Here is an 18,106-nt window from a genome sequence, read left to right as displayed (position 1 = left end):
ATAAGCCCTAGAACATTCTGCCCCCCACCTGGGAGCTGCTTAGGAGCCCAGCCTCTCAGCCAGCACCCCCGGGTGGAATCGGATTTTATTTTATTTTATTTTTTGAGACAGAGTCTCAGTCTGTTGCCCGGGCTAGAGTGCCGTGGCGTCAGCCTAGCTCACAGCAACCTCAAACTCCTGGGCTTAAGCGATCCTCCCGCCTCAGCCTCCCGAGTAGCTGGGACTACAGGCATGCGCCACCATGCCTGGCTAATTTTTTCTATATATTTTTAGTTTGCCAATTAATTTCTTTCTATTTTTAGTAGAGATGGGGTCTCACTCTTGCTTAGGCTGGTCTCGAACTCCTGAGCTCAAACGATCCTCCAGCCTCGGCCTCCCAGAGTGGTAGGATTACAGGTAAGAGCCACCGCGCCCGGCCCAGAATCGGATTTTAAACCACAGATTTTAAACACAGTCTGCAGGTGCAAGGCCCCTGCCCCAGGGCGGCTGCCTGGGACCTGCTGAGCACCAGACAAAGCCACCTGCCACTGGGACAGTTCCACGCCAGACTCGAGTCATCACCTCGGAGTCTCAACCTGTCCACTGACCCAGCACGAAGCTCACAGAATGGATTTTTCACACTGCAATTTTCATTTATTTTTGTGGTCACAAACTCAACTACTTTTAACATTTACCCTTGAAAAGGAATTTCTTCTGAGTTACCACATTTATAAGGCTCAAAAACAAAAGTGATGCTTTCATTTCTTATTAAATACTCTCCAACGTGGAAATACCTTCTCAGTAATGGTGCTATTGCCTGGCATTAGGTTTCTTTCCCCAGGGGAGTGATTCCGAGGAAGGAAAATCTTAATTCCCCTGACGAGTGCTGGGTTTGGGTCACTGTCCGGCAGGTGACAGGCCATGTGCTCGTGAGTCCAGCGCACCTGGGAAAGGTGACTTTCTTAGAGGCCTGGTAAATGGACTCACACTCAAAGCCCGTCATCTGTGCAGACTGCTTAAATAAGAAAGTTTTACGATAATCAGTTCCTTATATTTAACCCTTCCAGCCACTGCCATCATTCACGTGCTTTACTCGAGCCTCATGCTATTTAAGCACCTGGTTCCTGTTGGAGCGCTTTATACCTTCCATAATGAAGGGCTGAGATTTTTCACTACCTCCATTATTTGTCTCTTGATAAAAATGCCCAGCCTTTATCTCCTCCTCAAAGGGACATAATTTAAATATGAATAATGAAAAACACTTCCAGAAACGTAAACCCAATAATGCTTTCCGAAGTGCAAACTGCTTAATGTGAAACTTGGAAGTGGCACAAAAGAACTGAATGTTAGCAAATTGCGATTTCTCGCTGGGCATGTGATGAAATCGTCCGTGGCCCAGGCAGCCCGTGGCAGGAGGGCTGGTGGAGACCAGGGGAGGCGTGTTTTCCAGGCCAGCCGTGGGGGTGAGCCCGGGCGGGCCGCCCTGGCAGGCCTTCAGAATGAGAGTGGCGGCTCTGAACACCTTTTAATCAATTATACACACCCTTCCTCTTTTATGGAGATGAATTTTCAGAGAGAACCAGTGTGTTAAAAAGCTGAAGTGTAAATGTATTCCTCTGCTATAAAAAAGCATCGCTTGCATATAAGGTATTTGTGGGGAGATAAACACTCATCCCGGCTAGGTCTTTGGATGGCAGCTGACCTCCCTGTCTCCTGGTCCCCTCAACCAAATAATAAACACGCCACTGACTTCCACATAGAACTGAGTAAGTGGAATGCTTCATGAGGTCTGTGGCTTCATTCCTCATCAGTGTCACAAAACGTGCGTGACAGAAACCTGCAGGAGGCCTCACCCACAGACAGCGCCACGGGGACTCGCCGGACTTCTCCGGAACTCACCGTGACACCCAGTCTCCTGTGCCCTGTCTCATTTTCACTCTAAAGGCAAAGTGAGCTTAGATTTGACCTAGCATAATAAATCCACGTATCAAAATATGTTTGTCATCGTTGTTTTCTGAATTGAAGGAGAGAGAAGAAAACTCATGCTCAACCGTGAGGAGCGCTGTCTCGGAAGTGGCTGAGCAGAAACTCCCCGTGCTCTGCGTCAACCCAATCCCTGTGCTCCTTCCCCGGCTCTGCTCAGTTCCTTCCATATCCCTGGTTGTATTTAATCACATTGTTTATGGTAACAGCTCCTCGAAAGAGGGTTTGTTGAGTGCTAAGTGTTTCACACCTCGGGTAGGGCAGTTCGTGCTCAAATTCTATTTGGGGCTTCATTTATGAATGTGCCGTTTCCCGAGCATTTGAGGGTATGAGAGCCAGCTGTGTGCCTCTCCCTAAAAAGGCAAGCCTCTCGTCAACAAGAAAGGTTTATTGAACACACGTTGGTTGACTGTTTTCCTTTTGTATTGGGAGTAGCACAACGAACCGCGCTCCGGGCAGCACACAGACGTCTTCAGCTGGTACAAAATGTTTGCTCAGAAGATGGATTAATGTGAGATGTAATGACTGAGTGAAAGCAGTTTCAACAAGTTGGGAAAGAGTCCAATCTCTTCCTCACTCTGCAGAAGGAAGCCAGGGTTTCTCTTCTGAAAGATGGCAGCCGTGTGGGCCACCTGGCCGATCACCTGCTGGGACTCTGCCGGGGACCATGCTGGCAGCAGCGCGCCGTGTAGTCGCAAACTCAGGCGTGCACGAAACGGAATCAGAGCAGAGCTCGGCCATCCCAGGCCTCTCTCCAACCCAAAGGTCTGGCGAAGATCACAGCGACCCTATGAAAAGCAGAGAAATGGGAGAGACACCCTGGTCGTCAGTCTTTGCTGACACACTCTCTGTCCAGCCGGCAGAAGCAATCCCAGTACTGCTGCCTCTGTGCCACACAGGGGACCCGGGGGTGACGTCGGCCCAGGATAGGTGGCATCGGCCCAGGATGGGAGCCCCGATGCCAGGACCTCCCGCCCCAGGGTCCGGCTGCCACCACAGCCTTCAGCCCACGGCCCACTGGTCCTTCCCCAGGGGTAGGAGAATATTCATTCTCTCTCTCTCTCCACCCTCCCCATCTCCTTGTCTTCTCTCCTCCTCCATCACCCCTCCTCTTAAGTCAGGCATCCTCAAACTACGGCCCGCGGGCCACATGCAGGGTTTTTTTTGCCCGTTTGGTTTTTTACTTCAAAATAAGATAAGTGCAGTGTGCATAGGAATTTGTTCATAGTTTTTTTTAAAAACTATAGTCCGGCCCTCAAACGGTCTGAGGGACAGTGAACTGGCCCCCTGTTTAGAAAGTTTGAGGACCCCTGTCTTAAATCATCTCCTTCTCCCCCCATCCTTGGGCCAGCACACAGCGTCTAACCAGCCACTCAGGTTTGATGCTGAACTAGAAGCAACACTGCTCCTTAGATGGTTTCTGTGTCAGCCCTGCAGATGCCCCTGGGGAAGGAGACGCAATGGGCCTGGCCACCTTCTTGTGCCAGTCCATGCCACCGTCGATAGGAGTCCATGTCCCCAGCCTGGGCCCTGCACACACAGCAGGGGAGTCAGTGGGTTCCTTGCTTGCTGCTGGGAGCACGCCACAGAGCACCACAGGCACTCAGTGGGAGAACCTTGCAAGGAGCCCGTGGAAGAGGCGGCTTGGGCTGGGGCTCGTCCAAGGCTCTCCCAACACACACTCACACACACATGTGCACACACAAGCGTGCACATGCACACAGGTAATGCTTGGCCTGGGCAGGACCCCAGCTCGTGGACTGCCAGTCCCCCCAGGAGGAAGAGGCCCCCAGTCTGAGACTGCAAGGACCAAGGGACCCCTCTCTCTCTAGACCGTTCTGTTGAAAATGCCAGTAAGTGCCTCCTTGTTCTTCTTGTTTTCACCCTGAGTGTTTCTGTCACCTGCAGCCAGAGACCACCAACCACACCCTCCTGAGTACAAACCAACATGCTGGGAAAGCTGGGGCTCTTGAGCCTTCCAGTCGTAAGTTGAGCAAGGACTCACGCGTGGCTTGGTTATCAGCTGGGCCTCATCCTGGTAGTTCCAGCCATCGGATCACAGGCTTCCGGGTATGGGAGGGGAGAGGGATTTCAGCCAGCTCCATGTGGTCCGGGAGAAAGAAGCTCTCCCAGCTCCCGATCAGTAAGCAAGTATTGGAAGAGAAGGGAGATCTATACTCAGCATCAATTGCGTCCCGGCGGCTCTTTCCCGACACGCTGGGCTGACTAGTTATAGATCTCGTCCAGGCGTCTAGGGACCACACGCCATGGCCCCTGCCAGACGCACGCTCCTACGCGCTTGGACACAGAGGGCCGTCCTTTCTAACTCGGTGGCAAACGCCGTCTTTGTTCCCTGGGCTTCCAAACCACACGCCTGGAAAATTCCAAACCAAGGCCTGTGCTTAGCTGTTCAGTTTGATCCATGCTTTGTTTTGTTTCCATCACAGGAATAGAATAATTATAACTATTAAAACAATATAGAATGGGCAGAATCACTATGGTAGGAATGTAGTTAATCAATCTGCGTTGATTTTTTTTTTAATCTCCCACTCACTGTGAGCACCCCAAGTGCCAAGGGCGTTTAATAAATATTTAAGGAATTGGAGGGTAGGAGTAACACTTTATAGAAAGTATTTTAGGGTTTAGGACAGTATGCTAGCTTTATCCATGTGATAATTAAAACACAAACTTGCCCGAGACCTGTCGTTTTCTGTTAAAGTATGTGAGTTTTGAGAATTAATTCGCATGACTTTGATCTTCTGTCTCACGCCTGTGGCCTTTGATTTTGTCACCTCTACAAAAGTGATCTCTTCTCTGGGTTTTCATTCCCAACCTCAAGTGCTTTCGTTCTTGACTCGACTCCCCCATGTTCTTCTGTTTTCAAACATGACTGATCGTAAGATTTGCTTGTCTCTGGGTTAAAGTGCGCATTCCCTGGCCCTCCCTGACCCAGGGGTGCGCATGTCCACCAAGCTCTCCGCCCCAGCTGGGGTTCCGGCAAGTTCTGTGTTGACAATAAGAGGCAACAATTAAGACAGTAAACACCCCACCCATGGCAGACGTTTAAGCCAGTAGGAATATTATGGGTAGATTCTCCATGGAATTTTAAAATAGAACAGAAAATGTAATTGCCAGTTAAACTCATACTCTTAAATGTTAATTGAGTGATTATTCTAGGCCAGGCCCTGAATTAAGCACAAATTTTGTACTTAGGTTTGATATTTGAGTTAATCTTTGTGAAATGTTCATTTCTTAGCACGGGATGTCCATTTGTTCAAACACCATTTGCCAAAAAGTCTGTCCTTTTTCCATTGCATTGCCTTTGCTTCTTTGTCAAGGATCAGTGGACTCCATGCGTGAGTCTATTTCTGGCCTCTCTGTTTTGTCTCATCGATCTGTCTGTTCCTTTGCCAATACCATGCTGTCTTGATTACTCTAGCTGCAGAGTCAGTCTTGAAGTTGGCAACACCAGTCCTCTGCTTTGTTCTCCTCCAACATTGCGTTGGCTGTTTTGGTTTTCTTGCTTCTCCGTAAAAACATTAGAATCAGTTTGTTGATGTCTACAAAATAGCTTGCCAAGATTTCAATTGCATTTGCATTGGCTCTATGGATCAAGTTGAAAAGAACTGACACCTATACAATATTGTCTTCCAATCCGTGAAGACAGACTATCTCCCCATTTATTTTGATCTTCTTTTGCTTCTTTTATTGCTGATTTTAGTTTTCCACCTGTAGTACCTACACACATTTTGATATACTTAAGTATTTTATTATTTTTGGTGCTATTATAAATGGTCATTTTTAAGTTTCAAGCTCCAATTGTTCATTGCTGGCATACAGGAAAGCAATAGACTTTTGCATATGAATACTATAGCCTTCAAACTTGCTACACTAGTTTATTACTTCCAGAAGATATTTGTACATTCTTTGGGATTTTCTGCATAGGCAATCTTGTCTTTTGCAAACAAATATAGTTTAATTTCTCCCTTCCCAATCTCTATACCTCTTTCCCTTTTCCTGTCTTATTGCATTAGCTAGGACTTCCAGTATTGTGTTGACCAGAGTTTTGGGAGGCAGTATCCTTGCCTTGTTCCTTATTTTAGCAGGAAAGATTTCAGTTTCTCACCGGTAAGTACAATGCTAGTCATGGATTTTTTTGCAAATGTCCTTTATCGGGTTGAGCAAGGGCCTCTCCTTTCCAAGTTTACTAAGAGTTTTTAATCATGTATGGGTGTTAGATTTTGTCAAATGCTTTTTCTGCATCTATTGATATGATCATATTATTTTTCTTCTTTATCTTGTTGATGCGGTGGATTGTATTAATTGATTTTTGAATCTCGAACCAACCTTGCATACCTGGGATAAATTCCACATGGTCATAGTGTATAATTATTTTGATACCTTGTTGAATTCAATTTGCTAATGTTTTGTTGAGTATTGTTGCATCTATTCTCAGGAGAGACATGAGTATGTAGTTTTCCTTTCTTGCAATGTCTTTATCTGGTTTGGCACTAGAGTAATACTGGCCGTAGAAGATGAATTAGGAAGTGTTCCTCTGTCTCTGGAGGAGATTGTGGGGAATTGGTATTATTTCTTCCTTAAATGTTTGGGAGAATTCACCAGTGAACCCATCTTGGACTGGGGCTTATAGTTTTGGAAGGCTAGTAGTTATGGATTTAATTTATTTTATGAATATATGCTAATTCATATTATCTGATTATTCTTGTGTCAGTTTTGGTACTTTGTGTCTTTCAAAGAATTGGTCCATGTCATCTAAGTTATCAAATTTGTGGGCATAGAATGTTTGTGGTATTCTTTCATTATCCTTTAACATCCGTGGGATCAGTAATAATGGCTTGCTTTCTGATGTTGGTAGTTCGTAACTTCTCTCTGTTTATCTTGGCAAGCCAGCCTGGAGGTTCATCCTTTTATTAATCCCTTCAGAGAAACAGCATTGGGTTTTGTTGATTTTCTCTATTGTTTTCCTGTGTGAAATTTTATTAGTATCTGCTGTAACGTTTACTATTTATTTTCTTCTGCTTGCTTTAGATTTAAATTGTTCTTTCTCTTGTTTTTTAAGATGGAGCTTATATTATTAAATTTCAATATCTTTTCTCTTCCAAGATATGTGTTTACTGCTACAAATTTCCCTCTAAGCACCGCCTTTTCTGTATCCCCCACATTTGATGTTATATTTTTATCATTTAGTTCAAAATATTTTTTTAATTTCTCTTGAGTTTTGTCTGCAAATATTTGGGGGTTTTCCAGCTGTCTTTCTGATATTGATTTCTAGTTTAATTTCATTTCAATATGAGAACAGACTTTTATGATTTCTATTATATTTAATTTGTTAAGTGTGATTTATGACTTAGAACGTGGTCTACCCTGGTGAATGGTCCACACTGGCTTTGGAAGAATGTGTGTTCTGCTGTTATTGGATGGAAAATCCCTTAAATGTCAATTAGATCAAGTTGATTGATAGTGTTATTCAGTTTAACTTATCCTTTCTGATTTTCTGCCTGGTTAACCTATCAATTACTGACAGAGGGGTATTGAAGTCTCAAACTGTAATAGTGGATTTGCCTATTTCTCCTTGCAATTTTATCATTTTCTTGCCCTGCCTATTTCAGGGCTCTCTTGTTAAGTGTATAGACCTTTAGGATTTTTGTGTCTTCAGGAAGAATGGGCCCCTTCATTTTTAAGTAATATCACCTTTTATACCTGATAGTTTTTCTTGTTCTACTGTGTGCTTTGTCTGAAAGTAACATGACCACTCCTGATTGCTTTTGATCATTAGCATGTTATATCTTTCTATAGTGGGTTTCTTACCAACAACAAATAGTTGGGCTTTTATTCTTTTAATCCACTCTAGCAGTTTCTGTCCTTTCATTGGTAAATTCAGATAATAACATGTAAGGTGATTATTGATACAGTTGAATTAATATGCACTGTATTTGTAACTCTTTTCTATTCTTTTCACTCATCCTTTATTGATGTCCCTTTTATTGGTTTTCTCTGGTCTTAATTGAGCATTTAATATTATTACATTATATCTCCTTTCCTAATACATAACTTTCCTTTCTTATAATAGGTGTATTATTATAATACTTCTTTATATATAATAGTTATACAGAAGTTAGTGGCTACCAGTTTTAACTGATCTATATTATTAACGGATCCAAGTTCGCCTTAAAGTAAGACTGCACCACTTCGTAGGTGGTGCAGGTGCCTTATAACAAAGTAGACCCAATTCCTTCCTCCCACCTTCTATGACATTACTGTCAATCCTTTCATTAATCCACATTCTATAGTCACCCAATACATTGTTACTATTATTATTTTAAACAAACACCTATTTTTGATCAACCAAGAATAAAAATAAAGATTTTCTTTTACCTTCATTCATGACTGCTCTGAGGTTCTTCCTTTCATGTAGATCCAAATTTTCTGACCTACATAATTTTCCTTCTCTCTGAAGAAATTCTAATATTTCTTGCAGAGGAGTTCTGATGGCAACAAATTCCCTATTTTGTTTGTTAGGGAAATAATGTCTGAGAAATTCTTTATTTCTCCTTCACTTTGAAGGGATAGTTTCATTGAGCACAGAATTCTAGGTTGGTGTGGGGTTTTCTCCTCAATACTTTAAATACTTTACTCTTTTCTTCCTGGCATAGTTTCTGATAAAAAAAAAAGTCTACTGTATTTCTTTTTCTTTTTCCTCCATAAGTATGATGCCTTGTCATCTGTCTTCTTCTCAGACTTTTTCTTTTTCCTTGATTTTCTGCAGTTTATATATGATATGCCTAGGTGTAGTTTTTCAAAAAAATGTTTATCATTCTCTGAGCCTCCTAGAATTGAGATTTGGTGCCTATCACTAATTCTGGAATGCTCTCAGCCATTATTATACCAAATGTTTCTCATGCTCCCTTTTCTCTTTAATCTTCTGGTTTTATAATAACATGTATGTTATACCTTTTGACATTTCCTCATAGTTTTTGAATATTCTGTTCTTTTTTTCTTTTCATATTTCATTTTGAGAAGTTTCTGTCAATACATCTTCTAGCTTACTGATTCTTTCTCCAGCTGTTCCCAGTCTACTGATAAGCCCATCAAAGACATTCTTCATTTCTGTCATGGAATTTTTTATTTCTAGCATTTCCTTTTGATTCTTCCTTAAGAGTTTCCATCTCTCTGCTTACATTACCCATCTGTTTTTCATGTTATCTATTTTTTCCACTAGAGCTGTTAGCACATGAATCATAAGTGTTTTAAATTCCCTGTCTGATAATTCTGACATCTGATTTATAGCTGAGTCTTGTTCTGAAACTATCTCCAGGCTTTGTCTTTGTGCTTGATGTTTAGAATGTCTTGTAGCTACTGTTATTGTTGTGGTATTGTTGTTAAAATCCAGCTATGTGGTAATGGGTACTAAGTAAATGGACAGTTAGTGTGAGAAGAGAAATTATGTTAATCCAGGTAGGAGTTTGGCTTTGTTTAATGCCTGTTGTACCTAAAGGTGCCAGAGGCTTCAAATTCCTCTAGTGTCCTTGTTTTTGTCTCCCCTCTTTTCTTTGGGTTTCCTTAAGTCCTCCTACCCAGAGAGTATCTGTATCTTGCATCTCTTCCACTGTTTTTATACAGGAACCTGTTGGTGTGGTGAAAAGGTGTGGGGAAGAGGAGCATCCTGTAATATTCTGATTAAATGTCAGTCTTTCAGTGGTCCTATGTCTCAGGGCTGTGACTTTCACACATGTTTCTTAAGTGGTATAATTTCTTTTTCCCCCTAGGTGAGCAACAAGGCCAGAGAGCTTAAAATAGGAAGAATGCCCTTCCCCAGCTGGAACAAAAGTATGGCAATGTCTTTTCCCTGCAGAGTAAGCCTTTATTATGAAAAATGTTCTGGGTTCTATCACTTCTCCATCGTGGCCATGCGGAGATCTTTCTTGGATCTTCGTCATGAGAACCTGGTGGGATTCCTAGAGGTAAAACCAAGGAAAATGCAGACCCCCCGAGAAGATTGTGCCTTCCATAAGTTTCTCAATCTCCCATTAACCGACACCTAGCCACCAGAAAGTCATCAAAATTTCCGTAGATTCTATCATGCCATGTGGTAGCTGCAACTTCTGCTCATGGTAGCTGAGCTTGGCTGTGATTCTCTGCACTCACCTCCCTATTTCAGGGCGGCTGGTTGGCCCAAACCTCAGATCCCTACTGTATCCAAGAAACATTCCTGATTTTCTCTTTGCTTTGCTTTTCCTCATGGTAAGGATGGAAGGGATGACTTCCAAGCTCTCTGCCTGCAAATATCTGAAACCTGAAGTCCCTTAAGTATGAATCAATTTATAACCACACTGAGATGTAACTGCAAAGGACAAATTTATTTGCTTTTCAGAAAAGGAAAACGGAGGATTCAAAGTGGTTGTGTGAGTTGCCTGCGGTCACAGAAGTGATGAGTGGTAGCTCAGGGCCCTAACTTTACACTGCAACACTGCACTGCAGGGCTGGCTACAGAATTTGTGGGTCTCAATGCGAAATGAAAACGTGGGGCCCCTTGTTCAAAAGTCATTTGGAATTCTGATACTGTGATAGCCAAGCATTATGCCTAGGGTGGAGCCTTTCTGGATGTGGAGTCACTGTCACCTGCAGCCAGCCCTGCCACACAATCTCCGGGGTAAGCCCTTGCCCGGGTAATCCCACCTTCAGGCTGCTATCTCGGTGTTGAAGGGGCTCCAAGTTTTGCCCTGTTTTCATCACAGGAATGAACCAAGATTTATTTAATCCTATCTAAGAACAAGATCTGATAGGTGTACCCCCACTTCATAAACCTCAAAATGCTTGTCACAAATGCATTCAGTACATTTTAACAAACCGAGCTATGTTTCAGAGTGTATGTATAGAAAATATTATAAGTTTTAAGTCAAGATATGAACAGTTTAAGTGACCTCCTGGGAATAGATACTGTATTGATAACCAAAATACAATGTTCTTTAAAACCGTATTTCCAGATGAGGCAGAATTTATTTTTCAGATTCACCCAAGTACATTTTCTTACATACAGACAGATTTTAATTTAGATACAACTTCCCAAAGCACCGCGTCTTCCTCTGCGTGCACGCTGGCCCCCAGCTACGGCGCAGTCCCCAGTACGCCCCAGTCTAGGGGCACTTCCCGAAGCTCAGGTTTGGCTGACAGACCCTCTGACTCAGGTGGTCACAGCTGGGTGCTGGGCAGAAGGGTTTCTTCGGCCTCCCCAGCTGGAGTGAACATAAATCCAGCTGGAGAACTGTCGGCCTAGTGCGTCCTAGCCCAGGGAGGCCACAACTCTCGTGGCTATTTCATGTCATGTGGCATGGGCATTCCCCGTGGGACCCAGGAGTAGGCTGCCTGGGTGCAGAGGTCCTTCCTCTCTGGCCAGCAACGTGGGCAAGTGGCTCATCTCTGCATGCCTCAGTCTCCTCATCCGAATGGAAAACGGACAACAGATGAGGCTCCGAGCAGAGCCGTCGGAGGATTATATGAACCAGCTCAGAAGAGCTTTGTCCCAGTCTGAGTTTGCCGCAGCACTCGGGGACCCTTGCTGTTATTATTCCAGTTGACCCCAGAGCTACAGTCACAACCACGATGTTATTGCAGAGGGCTCTTGTGAGCTTGTAGACCCGGGAGGTCCTAAACCCTCCTAGTCAACCGATCTGAAATTCCCGGAGGTGGTCCCTGGTCTGAATGCCGAAAAGCTCTGCAGGGAACCCGGCACCCAGCTCTCCGTGGGAGCACTTGCCTACTCAAGCACTGCGGTTGACACTGAAGGGACACAGTGCAGCTTGTTACGCTTGCCAGGCGCACGTGAGCACACATGCACACACACAATGCACCAACATACATGCTCACATATACATGCATGCACATGTGTGTGCTCACGTGTAGCTTAAGCTTCAATGTAAGTCCTCATAGTTAGTGATGTTGCTATTTAATCTTAAGACATTAATCAGTCTTGTTTTCTCCTTTCTCAAGAAAATAAACTACATTTTAAAAATTCCACATGACCATTGCTCAGCAACAGCAGTGTCAACACGGTGACAGTGACAGGTCAGGGCACCTGCTTGTTTCCTGAGCGATGCTTTACCACCATCCTGTCTCAAGCAGAAGGACCCTGGGGCACAGAGAGGGCAGGCAGCCTGCCCAGGGCCACAGAGCTTGTGAGCATAGAGCTGGGATCCGAACCAGGCTCCAGCGCATACCTCATCGCATTTGACCCTCTGTGCGCCCCACACATTGCTGCCATTTGAGGCCACTGGTCACTCCAGGCAGTGCGATGAACAGGCCACCAGTTTTCCCAGGCCCCAGCGTTCTGAGTGAGCCCAGCCCCTGGCCTCAGCCTGCAGGTCCTGCCCGTGGACTTGAACCTTGAATCTCACCATGTCTTCAGGGCCATCATCCCTCCCCAGTCAGAAAGAGGAGCCGATGCCTAACTTGGTCCAAATGCATTTTCACCTGGGCTGCATCCTTTGCTCCCTCTTAAGAAAGGGGACAGAGGGTTGGGAGCCCTGGGAGTCAGGAGATGCGGGCCGGGCTTGGGCCCTTGTGCCCTGCTGTCCCTCCACGACCAGGACCCTGCAATGGCTACTGTGAAATTTCCAGGGCATGTTTTCAGACTCTACCTTTGACCTTCAGGGCCTCCTAGCATAAACCCAGCCACCATCTCACCTGCTCTTCCGTGGACCCTGCAGCCCCAAGAAGACACCCCGTTTCCCTGGAAGCTTCCCTGCCCGCTGCCCTGCCCAGCTGTGGCCGCATGGTCCGGGGACCTGAGCCAGTGCAGCACGGGAGGCACGGCATGCCGCCCAGGTGAGCGAGCGTGCACAGAGCTTCTGTCTGGAGCCCTCTGTTGCAAATGCTGGGATTGAACTGCAAGGTTGTTTGTTTAAACCCAGCCGGGAAAGAGGCCAAATCAGAGTTGATTTATTCTCCGACGATAAGAGACTGCACTGAGCCGGCGCATCCATATGTACATATTCCTCCCCCTGTGGCAGGCTGCAGGCCAATAAAGCAGCCCGAAATCTGAAAGGGAAAATGTATGTGCTCACGGATGTGCGGAGGGGGCCGCAGCACCTGACTCTGCTGGCCGCGTCTGAGTGTGACCCAGCCCAGCCAGAACAAGCCGGGCTCCACGTCTCTGCCCCTAGACGTCCCCGCAAAGCCTGCCTCGGTGCCGGCTGGGCATGCAGCTTCTGCACTTTCCGCAAAGAATCCTTCCCATCCTCCCTGTGGCAGGCCAGGCCGTGGCCTCCCATGGCGGCTGGTCACGCCACGTGCAGTCAGAGGGTGGCGCCGCCCCCTGCTCTCCCCTGAGCGACAGCCTCCCTGGCGAGGTGAGCACCTGGCACTGCAGGTCAGGACGCCATGGTGCGGAGAGGGGAGGAGGGAGGGCCAGGTCCCGTTGCTGGGCAAGTGGACTGTGCACGCAGCACACGCGGTGACACATCCCATGTAACTGAGCACTGCATGTGTGACTGGAACTTTCTCTGACGCTGCTCCATGTGTGACCAGGGACAGCGACTCCCCTACACACACACACACACACACACACACACACGTGCTTCGGGTCAGCAGCCAGAGCCTGAACTACCTCAGTGCGCTTGGGCAGGACTGGACGTGGTGATTCACACGGGGTGCGGCCGGGGGCTGAACTGTGTCTCCGGAATCCACCTGTCGAAGTCCAAGCCCCCCACCTCAGACCAGGCGTCCTCAAACTACGGCCCGTGGGCCACATGCCGCCCACCTAGGACATTTATCTGGCCCGCTGGGTGTTTTTGCCGCCGCTGCCTGTCCTGATTAGCAGCTAACTCGTCCCGGGCCCCCAGTGCGCACTCTCCAACGGTCTGAGGGACAGTGAACTGGCCCCCTGTTTAAAAAGTTTGAGGACCCCTGCCTCAGACTGTCACTACATTTGGAGCTGGGGCCTTTAACGAGGTGATTAAGGCTAAATGGGGTCATTGGGGTGGACTATAATCTAGGACTGGGGTCCTTATGAGAAGGGCGTGAGGACACAGACACACACAGAGGGACCCCCATGACGACACAGCAAGGAGACGCCGTCTACAAGTCAAGGAGAGAGGCCAGGAGGATTAACCCTGCCCACACCTTAATCTCCAGCCTCTCAAACCATGAGAAACAAAATCAAGTCTCTGTTGTTGAAGGCCCCCAGTCTATGGCTCTTGGGTATGGCAGCCCAAGAAAACTAATACAGGCACAGTATCTGGTCCAGAACGTTCCTTCTACAGATCGTGGCTCTGATCCCGTATTGGCCACTCTGGACAGGGTCACGGATCTTCCGCTGTGATGGATTCATTTGTGCCATTAATTCCAGCCATATTTACCGAGCTCTGTTCCCGGCACCGGGATACTCACTGCCATGTCTGAAACTGACCAATCGCTGATGAAATGGACAAAGCCCTGCGTGGCCCCGTCTGGCCGGGTGAGGCTGAAAGAGTCACTGCTGACATCGTCCTGCAGGCAGGTGCTCGCCTGCCGGGGATTCCGGGCTTCCCGATACCGCGCTAATCCTACACAAGCAGAAGCAGCCGTCCTTGTGAGTTTAATTCCCAGGGACACTTAGTTTCCACAAACGCCTTCTCGTGTCTGAAAACAAAAGCCACGTGCACTGTGGCTGCCAGGAGGCTTAGGCCGCATCTGTTCTCTAAACACCGTCTTCTGTGCAGTTCGGGTGCCGCCTGCACCCACTCCTGTCCCCGCCCGCGGCCTTGGCCAGGCAGCGTCTCTCCCTGCACCGGGCTTCCCAGGGGTCCTCCGCTCGAGGCCTTTCGGAAAAGGACAGGGCGTGTAAATTGCACGTGACTCACATCCTAGGTCCCCAGGGCTGTGTCAGGGTGGTGTCTGCTCGTGGCCACATTGCCTGCCTGCCTTTGAGGCAGGGAGCACACGGCCTTGATCTGCTGGACCAGGGATTCCAGGTGGGCGTCCACAGGTGAACACACACACCTGTGTGGCAGAGCTTCAGGAGATGGAGGTGGGGAGAGGAGTGATCACGTGCCACAAACCCCATGAATTAGGCGACCACAGCTAAACCTCCAGCACCAAGCAGAGGAAGCGGCCCACAGCTAATACCTTTAAAAGATTTAAGAAAGAATGGAAAGAAGAGAGGGCAGCGAGGGCAGTCTATGCTGCATTCTCTGCTCCACAGCACTGCTCCTTACAGGTGAGGTTGGTGCGAATCCTATCAGAGAGATTCCCAAGGCCTCTCTTCCATGCCAGAGAACATCCTCGAAGAGGCTTCATCAGTGGATGGGGCTGGCTGTGCGTGAATGTTTTTCAGCAGAGCTCTGGCACTCGGCTTTCTGTCCCCGGAGAGCCTTGGCAATTTAAAGAGGCAATTGCTTCTTGGGCTCACCCTGCAAAATTGGAACTAATAGAGCCACAGACTCCATCACAGGAGCTCTGGGGAACTGGACATAATCCAAGAAAGACTTATTCTGGACAACATCAATAGTTGTCCTATTAAAAAGTACAGTATAAAAATCAGTTACATTGTTGACAGTGCCATTCCTGTCCTCGTGGGCTAACCCTCCTTGTGAAACCTGGTCACTTGCTGTCCGGCAAACTGTGCAGCAAAGAGCTTTGCAGAGGAGCCGGCACGCCCGGCCCGTGGGCACCCTCTGCCGTTCCACCAGGGATGGTGTCTCCGGTTGACCCCATTCCACGGATTCTTCCCTCCCCAGCTAGAGACGTCTTCCAGCACACTCGCCAATGCAAATCACCCACTTATGTTCTCACACAAAATTCAATTGCCAATTTGTCTTTTTATTTCTTACACTTAAAGTGATTTGCCTTCAAATAATGTACGATGAATTGTTCATTTTACTACCGCAGGAAGCGACTGGTTCATCGAGGGAGCCACTAAGTTTACAATCACTGTCAAAGAACTCGCACTTTTCCCGCTTCCCGGCTCAGCAGCCAAGAGGATTCCCCGGAGGCTGCTCGCCAGGCTGCGGAGTGGTTTCCAGGGTCCCTGCGCCCCGCCCACCCTGCAGGCCGGGGCCAGCCCATCCTCCCTGCCCCTGGGCTGGGCTTTGCCATCGTCCTGGGAGTGCAGGTCCTCCCCAGGTAGTCATGGATTAGCCTCCACTGCCTCCCTGCGCTGGCGCTGGTGGTAATGAAGATGGATCTGGGCTTTGTAGTCCCTGGTGGGCGTGTGAGTGAGTCCTAGAGGAGGGCGCTGGCCCAGGGAAGTGAGCTCTCCGCCCTGGTCTCTGACGTCCCCACATCCCCCTCCATCCACCCAGCTCCCGCCTGCTGAGCACCCCCAGCAAGGAAAGCCCTTCGCTCCTGTGCGGCTGCGAGGTGGCCGGGCTCAGCTCCCGAGGACCGTCTCCCAGACTTCAGGAACCTCCATCTCCTCCTGCACAATACACTCGGACGTTGGTTTTCCACGCCCGGACAATCCAAGGCATGCAGAGCCTCAGAAACGGAAGCAAACCCGGGCTCCCGCTGTAGCAGGGCTGGCCAGGCTCAGAGCGGAGAGGAAACCTGGCCTGGCAGGGACAGGGAAACAGGTGTGCCGCGTGCACTTCCTTCCTCTTCTCATTCGCCCTTCGTCTTTTCAGAAATCGTGTGGGGTGTGATACTTGCTCTTCCACCGACTGCAGCTCCCCCTTTTCAAGGGGGACGCAGGCACAGGAGGGAGCAAGGGAGTGGGAGGTAGAAAGAGTGCCAGGAGCTCTGGCCGTGGCGTGGGCCCGGCACCTGCTGACGGGGTCCTCACGCCGAGAGGGGCTGTAGCAAGAGAAAGCACGCTGTGGAATTTAATTGGCAATTAGGGATGGCGGTTTCCAGCCGGCCACCTTGGTGTCCTCTTTCCGAGAGAGAAATGGACTGTGGCTCTGGAAGTGCGTGCCCCGAAGGAGCAGAACCTGCCAGCAACCGCGAGGCCAGGAGCCAGCTCGGCTCGAGCGACGCAGGCACGCTCAGAAGGCACGATGCATTATTTATTGTCATAAAAGGGGAGACTGAAGTTTTATCATAAAATGTATGTGTGCATAAAAGAATCTGACAAGGCAAATCAATAAACACGGGAATTGCGGGTCTGGAATGGCCTTTTTTATTGTTTTTGTTTCTGTATCAAAATAATGCTCAAAGAGAGAGAGATGACTTCCCTGCCAGGCAGGTCGGAGCAGGCGGTCCGAGGAGCAGGGGGAGGTGTGGAGCGTGGCTGGCTCGCCAAATCAAGAAACAGAAAGCGAGTGCTCGGCCCTGCCCCTCAGCCGCAGGGAGGAAGCCGCCTGGCGTCCCCTGTTGCCGCGGTGGCCGTGCGTGCAGGCCTGCGGATGTGCCACAGAACAGGGACTTCCAACTGTGAAGTTTGCAGGATGACAAACAAAATATACACACATGCACTTTCGTAAGAACTACCTTGTCTGCCATGCGTGGCTTGGTTCCTGGGGTTTTCACGTCGTCATTTCGTTGAATCCTCATAGAAATTCTATGAGATTAGAGTACGACACCCATTTGACAAGTAGCAAACCTGAGACCACGTGTTCACCCAGGAAACCTCCTCTACCTGCTACCTGTGGACACCAGAGGGGAGACACTCCAGGAGCAACCCCATCTCAGCCGAGGACGGCCTGGGACAGAGCATTTGATGAAGAACCTGAGGTCTGCTCTGAGCTCGGCCCTTGGAGTTAGGCAGTCTTGCTTCGGGGTCTTCCTCATCCCATGACTGCTGGGTCCCTGAGACCTACTCACCTTCCGATTCCTACTTTAGAGCATGGAGACTCCACAGGGTTGGAGAGCATATCCAAGGAGATGAAGGCTGGCAGGTGTCTGATGGCGCCAGGCACACAATCAACACTCCGCTCATCACTGGGGTTGCCGTGGGTCTCCTGGGTCCTCAAGAGTTCTCCAGACTCCTCTCCCTCAGCCCAGCCTGATGTCCACTTTTCAGGCAGACTCTCACCAACCACCTAGGTCGAGTTTCCAGGCCCCAGCCCTCAGGTGTGACCCACTCCACCATCTTGTATGTTTCATACTTGTCATAAGTATGTTTATTTTCTACTTGTCCATTGTCTGTCATCCACACTGGATTTCAATTTTTATAAAGAAGGAACCTGGAATGGATGGAGGGATGGAGGAA

This window comes from Microcebus murinus, chromosome 16 (assembly GCF_040939455.1).
Source record: "Microcebus murinus isolate Inina chromosome 16, M.murinus_Inina_mat1.0, whole genome shotgun sequence".
Taxonomy (NCBI): domain Eukaryota; kingdom Metazoa; phylum Chordata; class Mammalia; order Primates; family Cheirogaleidae; genus Microcebus; species Microcebus murinus.
The sequence above is the reverse complement of the archived record's forward strand: the minus strand, read 5'-3'. Positions refer to the sequence as shown.